This window comes from Berghia stephanieae, chromosome 7, assembly GCF_034508935.2.
Source record: "Berghia stephanieae isolate SIO BIC M18660-M18661 chromosome 7, UCSD_Bste_1.3, whole genome shotgun sequence".
NCBI lineage: Eukaryota > Metazoa > Mollusca > Gastropoda > Nudibranchia > Aeolidiidae > Berghia > Berghia stephanieae.
In genome coordinates, this window is record NC_088366.1 from 26,236,618 (window position 1) to 26,245,705 (window position 9,088).

A 9,088-nucleotide genomic window follows, 5' to 3' on the forward strand; every position below is an offset into this window, starting at 1 on the left:
GTCTTTTTTCATGATATATCTATTTTTTTTACCACACCTTCAACTTACTTTTAAATGTGACAACTGGACATCAATACCATGTTTAAAAAGAATGAAAATTATGATGAATTTGGCATCCCACAAAGTGGAGAAAAATTTAAGGGTTGCGTACACTTTTAGTTTTTCCTGTGACGTAGAAATATTAAGATTGTTGTTGAGGCTTGGGCCATAGCTTTCTTCAGTGCTACATTTTTAATGAACATGCTGTTTTTGGCCATATTTAAGATAATTTTTGTGTAAAACACTGAAATAGCCCATAAGTTAGATATGACACTTCATGAGATTACTGACAAATTGTTTCAACTTTCTGTGAATCTATATAATATTTACAAATTGAAAGCTTGTGCACATAGTTTGATAGTCTATTCAATTTCCTTAAGTTTGATACCCAATTTGCATATATTTGAATTAATATTGTAGTCTCCAGAGTCTTTGAAAGAAATGTTGTCTCTTTTTTGCAAGGGGACACAACTCACTTTTTTCAAAGAGCCATAACTCTCTTAAATGACACTTATTTTTACGGTAACAGTGGAATTTGTATGGCCAATAAGTTCTATTATTTGAAAAACATAGTGGCATAAACTCCCAAAGGGGGGGGGGGAGGGGGGGTCCCAGTGGCCTAAGCACTATAAGATTTGGGTCATTTTAATGATCGATATTTGAAAGAAATGTACTGGCCGAAATATTTTTTAAATGTTTTTTTTCCATAGTACTAATAGTACGGCAGTAAGTATGATATTAGAGGCATGTGTGTAACTCTAAAAATGCATTTACACATATACTCACATGCAATACATAAACACACACATACACCTTATGGATACAGGTAAATAACCCTAAGGTCATTGTTCTTCTGGTCACATTGTAGAAAGATCAATTATGAAGTAACGTGTTTGGAACCATATCGGTGCCATATCTGAGATAATAGTACGTAGTAGTAATATTAATAATGATAATAAAAATAATAATCATGATGGTGATAATGATGATAATAATAATACTGATAGTAATGATAATGACAATAATAGTAATAATAATAATAATAATTATTATTATTATTGTTATTATTATTATTATTATTATTATTATTATTATTATTATTATTATTATTATTATTATTATTATTATTATTATTATTATTATTATTATTATTATTATTATTAATATTGCAATGAATATAAGCTCGCGTAGTCTTTATTATTTATTTTGTTCGTCTGTTTATTCTTATTCGCTTTCGTCTTCTCCTCCTCCTTCATATTCTTATTCTTCGTATAACGAGGTTTTACTGTATCTACTTTAGTATATATCTAACAAACGGCAGACACTATCGGGGTGTGCCAAATCCAATTGATTTTTCAGGTCAAAGTGTTGTCGACTCTATTCTCAAATTAATGTCCTAGCCTGTTGCGATAGGTCGAGGGTAACAGGGATTGGACTCAAGATTAACACGAGTAATAAAATCGATAGAACGAAAGGATGGAGGTAGAGACGGAGATAGCGACCAGAGAGAACAGAGATAAGTCCTTTAGAACTACAAGGTCAATGGCGCTAAAATTGAACTCGGTTTGGGTATCGTGAAACACAGCATCGGGTACTTACTACGTTTTGCACAATACGCAATCAAAAATAGAGAACAAATGTAATGTAAAAAAAACAAACTGGTTCCAATCTCATTGGAAGTGTAAAACCACACCTCCGGAGGACTGCATACGTACCTTGTGTAATTGATCTTCTGGTCAGAGTGATTTTATAGTCTGAATATGTTCTGGTCGTCAAGAGGGATCATCCATTCTCGCTCAAATCCTAATAACCTGCTTATACATCCTGCTACTTAAGTAGTTTTGCCACCTTATGATTCAATATGTAACCTATTCATTATTAGTTCTTCGAATGGCTTGCTACGTACACATTTTCAAGGATTTTGGAACGTTACGACTTTTCTGCCGGATCAATGTTCTTCAGGGTTTTACAGCATTTACCTAAGTTTGAGGTCATTTCAACTCCAGTAAAAAGAAAATGAATTGATGGTTGTTTGTTTGTCTTTTAAGGGTTTTACGGTGCTTGCAACACATTTAGGTCATATCAGCGCCAGTTAAAAAGAAGAACATTGGGAAGTAAAAACATTCTAGATGTACAATTAAAAGGACTAGAGGAAATAGTAAGACAAGGGGAAATTATTCAAATAGGGAACATGTAGATTCCAAGAGCACACTATGAGTGTACTTTGAGATCACCTAAAATTCTCACACAGACACCAGCACAAGTCCCCACTAAGAGGTTTACATTCAAATGTTTACAAATCATATATTTAAAAAAAAAACAGTACATAACAGAGAGATGATTTACAAGAAAGAAAACATCTCCCAAAACTATAACTATACATTAGAGGCTATTTACCTCCCAGTCAAGGACTCCGGCCAGGGTCAGGACAAAAGTAAGTAGTCTCGTTCCAAGACAAAGACAGAAAGCAATTGGAAAACAGATACAGGGGGATAGAAGACATAGCACCTACCTGCCCACTGTGGGAGGTCAGGAACCCCAAGCCAGAAAACGAATTGAGTTGTCAGAAAATTCTACATTTACAGTTTAAAGGTAACCGAAAGAAAGTAAGGAAAGGGGGGGGGGGGGGCTGGTTCATTGAGGAAACAAAAACTAGAAAAGTATAGAACAGTGAGATGATTTACAAGGACGAAAATAGTATCTCCTAAAACTAATACAAATATCCGACTATATCCCTCCCACCCAAAGACTCCAGCCTGGACCAGAACAAAACAGGACAAGTAATCATATACCAAAGCAAAGACAGAAATCGACCCGCAAAAGGAGATCAGAAATAGGGGGAGGGGCAGCAAATAATATATCTTTGTAAACGGAAGGGGTGATGGTGAAGGGAGTCTATACATTTTTTGTTTGTTTTTAAGGGTTTTCCGGCGTTTGCAGAACATTTAAGTCATATCGGCGCCAATAAAAAGAAAGAAAATGGGATTGTAAAAGGTTCTAGAATTATGTTGTTTGTTTTTGTTTTTAAGTGTTTTACGGCGCTTGCAACACATTTAGGTTATATCAGCGCGGAAGAAAATGGGATAGTAAAAAGTTCTAGAATTACAATTAAAGCACCCAAGAAAAAGTAAGACATAGGGGAACTGGGAACAAATAGGGATCAGATGTAGATTCCAAGAGCATACCACCAATGTACTTAGTTTGGGATCACCTATAAGTCTCATCTGGACACAAACACAAAATCCAACAAAGAGGAATACACTCACATGCTTACATTATACATTGAATATAAAAAATATAATAATACATAAAAGAGAGATGATTTACAAGGAAAAAAATATCATCTCCCACAACAATAACTGCGTTTGACTGTTTCCATCCAGTCAGGAATCCGGCCAGGGCAAGGACAAAACCAAGTAATCTCATTCCAAGACAAAGACAGAAAGCATGTTGGATAACAGACATAAGGCGATAGAAGACACAGTATGTACCTCCCTGCCCGCTATGGGAGTTCAGGATCCCCACCCAGTTCTAGAATTACGTACAATTAAAGCGCCCAAGAAAAAGGAAGACAAAGGGGAATTAGTTCGTCTAGGGAACATATGTAGATTTCGCACACTATCGGTGTGCTTAGTTTGAGATCACCTCAATGTCTCACCCTGACACAAGCACATGTCCCCACTAAGAGGAACACGCTCAAATGTTTACAAAAATAATACAGTGCATAACAGTAACCGAGAGATGATTTACAAGACAAAAAATGTCATTTCCTCATTAATTTGTTGATTTCTATCTCATTAAAGGACAAGAACAGAAATTTGTTTGTTTGTTTTTAAGGGTTTTACGGCGCTTGCAACACATTTAGGTTATATCAGCGCCAGTAAAAAGGAAGAAAATGGGATAGTCGAAAGTTCTAGAATTACAATTAAAGCACCCAAGAGAGAGTAAGACAAAGGGGAATTGGGAACAAATAGGGATCAGATGTAGATTCCAAGAGCATACCATCAATGGACTAAGCTTGAGATCACCTATAAGTCTCATCCGGACACAAGCACAAAATCCAACAAGGAGGAATACACTCAGATGCTTACATCATACATTAAAAATAAATATAATAATACATAACAGAGAGATGATTTACAAGGAAAAAAATATCATCTCTCAAAACAATAACTATGCATTTGACTGTTTCCCTCCCAGCCAGGGCCAGGACAAAACCAAGTAATCTCATTCCAAGACAAAGACAGAAAGCATGTTGGAAAACAGATATAAGGGGATAGAAGACACAGTATGTACCTCCCTGCCCGCTATGGGAGGTCAGGATCCCCACCTAGCAAGAACAGAAAGCAACATCAGTTTGTTTAAGTTCAACTGCACTTGCAACACTCATGGGTTATTTATTTAAGCACTTGGAAAAGTAAGACTAAAAATTAGATAAAAAGGAGCAGAAGTAGAATATAGAAATAATGTACTTCGGTAGCTAGTCTTAAGACGAAAATCACAGCATTTCCTAGATCATCGCTCAAAATGAAAATGGATTTGTATCATCAATTACAGTATCTTATGTTTGTATAAAATATCTAGAAAAAATATACTTTATAAAGAAAAAGAATGAATTTGCATGACAACAGTGGCCCATACCTATCGCCCTTTTGTACAATTATATTCCATCGAGATTACCCCGAAAGTTTTATCCCACAATCCACTGCACAAGAAATGGTTATTCGGTCTCTCTTTGAAAAAATACAGGTAGTAAAAATATTGGCGCACAAAACTCGTCCTTCAAATGTCGATCAATTAAATATGAAATGACCTGCATCTTGGTAAAAACTCTCAAACCCAGGACTAGAGCGTTTCTGCCAAAACGAGGGTCATTTTAATCGATCGATATTAAAAGGACGAGCTTTCTGGCCAAATAATTTTATACGATTTTTTTACAGAGAACGACAGAACTGTTGTATTATTTCAAATTTGACTAATAAGAAACAAAAATGTAACATCCAGGCAAGACATTTTGTCTCAGTAAAAGGCAAAGGTGTATAGTGTTGCATCGATGTACGAACTGTGCAGTTATATAGATAGTATGCGCTTGGCTGAGAAGCTCATAACATGCCATCCGGAAGTAGAAATGACCAACACACAAAACTGTGTATCCACGAACGTTTATAGTCGAGTTAATACAGTTCAGTGTGCATTACTCATAAACACGGGTGGCAAAAAAACAATAACAAAGACCCGACTGACGTCATCTTCGAACTATCTATAGAATTGAATGTTTATGTTTATTTCGCCACAGGCGTAGAAAGCAACCGGAAAAAAAAGATAGAAGGGGGGGGGGGGGGAAGGGAGAAAAAAGGTCATCCCGATATTGGACGTCAAAATACCCTACCTTATAGGCAGATATGGCATCATTCAATTCACAAGTCCAAAGTTCCCCTAAGAAAATTCCACCCAAAGCAACAAATTAAATGGCCTCACTCTAGTTTTGTTTTTAAGGGTTTTGCGGTGCTTACGACTCATTTGTTTTTGTTTTTTTTGTTTTTAAGGGTTTTACGGCGCTTGCAACACAATTACGACACATTTAGCTCATATCAGCGCCAGTGAAAAGGAATAAAATGGGATAGTCAAAAAATAATAGAGTTACAATTTAAGCACCCAAGAAATTTACGACAAAGAGGAATCGGTTCAAACAGGTGTAGTCTTCAAGAGCATACAATCAATGCACTTAGTTTGATATCACCTAAAAGTCTCATCCAGATACCAGGGGCCGTTTTCATGAACGCGGAGTAGCGCTTAGTCTCTGACTATCTCTGACTTTAGTCAATGACTTGTAAAAAAATGGATTTCATGTGAGCTGACTAAGCAAATCCGGACTAAAATCACAGCACCTTCGGACTAAGTTTAGCCATGTTTTAGTCATTTGCTGAGGCAGGACTTCACTAACTTAGACTGAGACTAGTAACTAGGATACGTCATAGTGTCAGCAAGATAGCAGCTATTTTTAGATTGAGTGCATTTCGATTTGGAAAAAAATACGTCGGTTATGAGTGACAGGCAAAAAGTGTCCTGTTGCCATTGACATTGGCTTTAAAACACTATAAGATAAGTGCAGATCGTCGCAAGTACACATTTTTGTGAGTAAAAACTCTTTTTAAAAAACAACTGAATCTATCGGTTCGGTGAGTTGAGAGTGAATGTAAGACTCCGAAAACAAAGGTCTTGTTTTGTTTTTAAGTTGTTTTACAGCGCTTGCAACACATTTAGGTGATATCAGCGCCAGTAAAAAGGAAGAAAATGGGGTAGTAAAAAGTTATAGAATTACAATTAAAGCACCCAGGAGAAAGTAAGACAAAGGGGAACTGGGAACAAATAGGGATCAGATGTAGATTCCATGAGCATACCATCAATGTATTTAGTTTGTTTTTAAGGTTTTTACGGCGCTTGCAACACATTTAGGTTATATCAGCGCCAGTAAAAAGAAAGAAAATGGGATAGTAAAAAGTTCTAGAATTACAATTAAAGCGTCCAATAAAAAGTAAGACAAAGGGGAATTGAGAACAAATAGGGATCAGATGTAGATTTCAAGAGCATACCACCAATGTAATTAGTTTGAAATCACCTACAAGTCTCATCCAGACACAAGCACAAAATCCAACAAAGAGGAACACACTCAAATGCTTACATTATACATTCAAAATAAAAATAATAATACATAACGGAGAGATGATTTACAAGGAAAAAATATCATCTCCCAAAACAATAACTATGCATTTGACTGTTTCCCTCCCAGCTAGGATTCCGGCCAGTGCCAGGACAAAACCAAGTAATCTCATTCCGAGACAAAGACAGAAAGCATGTTGGATAACAGATATATGGAAGGTCAGGAACCCCATCCAGGGTGTAAATCGGAATTGCCATATTGTCCAATGTGAGCGAAGTGCCCGAAGCAGCCCCGAACCGAGGATCACAGTGCAATGCCTTTACCATTCGGATATCTCCCCACCCTTCCCCCTCGTGCAAAAGTACACTGATAAAACCCCTCTTCTGGCCCAGAGGTAATTTAAATAAAAGAAATAAAAACAACAAATATGATTGGTTGTGTTTCTCTCGTCAGAGTGGCCATTCAGAAATACATGTTTAATCATCATTTAAAAAAAATAAAAAAAATAAGACAATTTAAAAGTCGTCACGCATTCACAATTTTATACATTCACTTGCACATCATTTACAAAGTTTAGGTGTAGAAATACAATACAAAATGGCGGCCATTGGTTTAGGGATAGAAGATAAATGTTTTTGTTTGTTTGTTTTTAAGGGTTTTACGGCGCTTGCAACACATTAAGGTCATATCAGCGCCAGAAAAAAAGGAAGAAAATGGGATAGTAAAAAGTTCTAGAATTACAATTAAAGCACCCAAGAAAATGTAAGACAAAGGGGAATTTGTAACAGAGAGATGATTAACAAGGAAAAAATATTATCTCCCAAAACAATAACTATGCATTTGACTGTGTCCCTCCCAGTCAGGACTCCAGCCAGGGCCAGGACATAGCCAAGTAATCTCATTCCAAGATAAAGACAGAAAACATGTTGGAAAACATATAAGGGGATAAAAGACCGTATGTACCTCCCTGACCACTGTTTGTTTTGTTTGTTTTTAAGGGTTTTACGGCGCTTGCAACACATTTAGGTTATATCAGCGCCAGTAAAAAGGAAGAAAATGGGATAGTAAAAAGTTATAGAATTACAATTAAAGCACCCAAGAAAAAGTAAGACATAGGGGAACTGGGAAGAAATAGGGATCAGATGTAGATTCCAAGAGCATACCACAATGTACTTAGTTTGAGATCACCTAAAAGTCTCATCCAGACACAAGCACAGGTCCCAACTAAGAGGAATACACTCAAATGTTTACCAATCATATAATATAATCTGTAAACTCAACATTAATAATACAATGCATAACAGAAAGATGATTTACAAGGAAAATAATATCATCTCCCAAAACTATAACTATACATTCGACTGTTTGTTTTTGTTTGTTGTTAAGGGTTTTACGGCGCTTGCAACACATTTAGGTTATATCAGCGCCAGTAAAAAGGAAGAAAATGGGATAGTAAAAAGTTCTAGAATTACAATTGAAGCATCCAAGAGAAAGTAAGACATAGGGGAACAAGGAACAAATAGGGATTAGATGTAGATTCCAAGAGCATATCACCAATGTACTTAGTTTGAGATCACCTATAAGTCTCATCCGGACACAAGAACAAAATCCAACAAAGAGGAATACACTCAAATGCTTACATTATACATTAAAAAATAACAAATATACTAATACATAACAGAGAGATGATTTACAAGGAAAAAAATATCATCTCCCAAAACAATAACTATGCATTTGACTGTTTCCCTCCCAGCCAGGACTCCGACCAAGGCCAGGAAAAAAACTAAGTAATCTCATTCCAAGACAAAGACAGAAAGCATGTTGGAAAACAGATATAAGGGGATAAAAGACAGTGTGTACCTCCCTGCCCGCTATGGGAGGTCAGGATCCCCACCCAGATACATACATTCGACTGTTTCCCTTCCCAGCCAAAGAGCTCCGGCAAGGATCAGGACAAAACTAAGTAATCTCATTCCAAGACAATGACAGGAAACAATTGGGAAACGGGTATGGGGGGATAGAAGAAACAGCATGTACCTCCCTGCCCACTATGGGAGGTCAGGATCCCCACCCAGAATGTACTTAGTTTGAAATCACCTACAAGTCTCATCCAGACACAAGCACAAAATCAAACAAAGAGGAATACACTCAAATGCTTACATTATTCATTCAAAATAAAAATAATAATACATAACAGAGAGATGATTTACAAGGAAAAAACTATCATCTCCCAAAACAATAACTATGCAATTGACTGTTTCCCCCCCCCCCCCCCCCCCCCCCCAGCCAGGATTCCGGCCAGGGCCAGGACAAAACCAAGTAATCTCATTCCGAGACAAAGACGGAAAGCATGTTGGAAAATAAATATAAGGGGATAGAAAACACAGT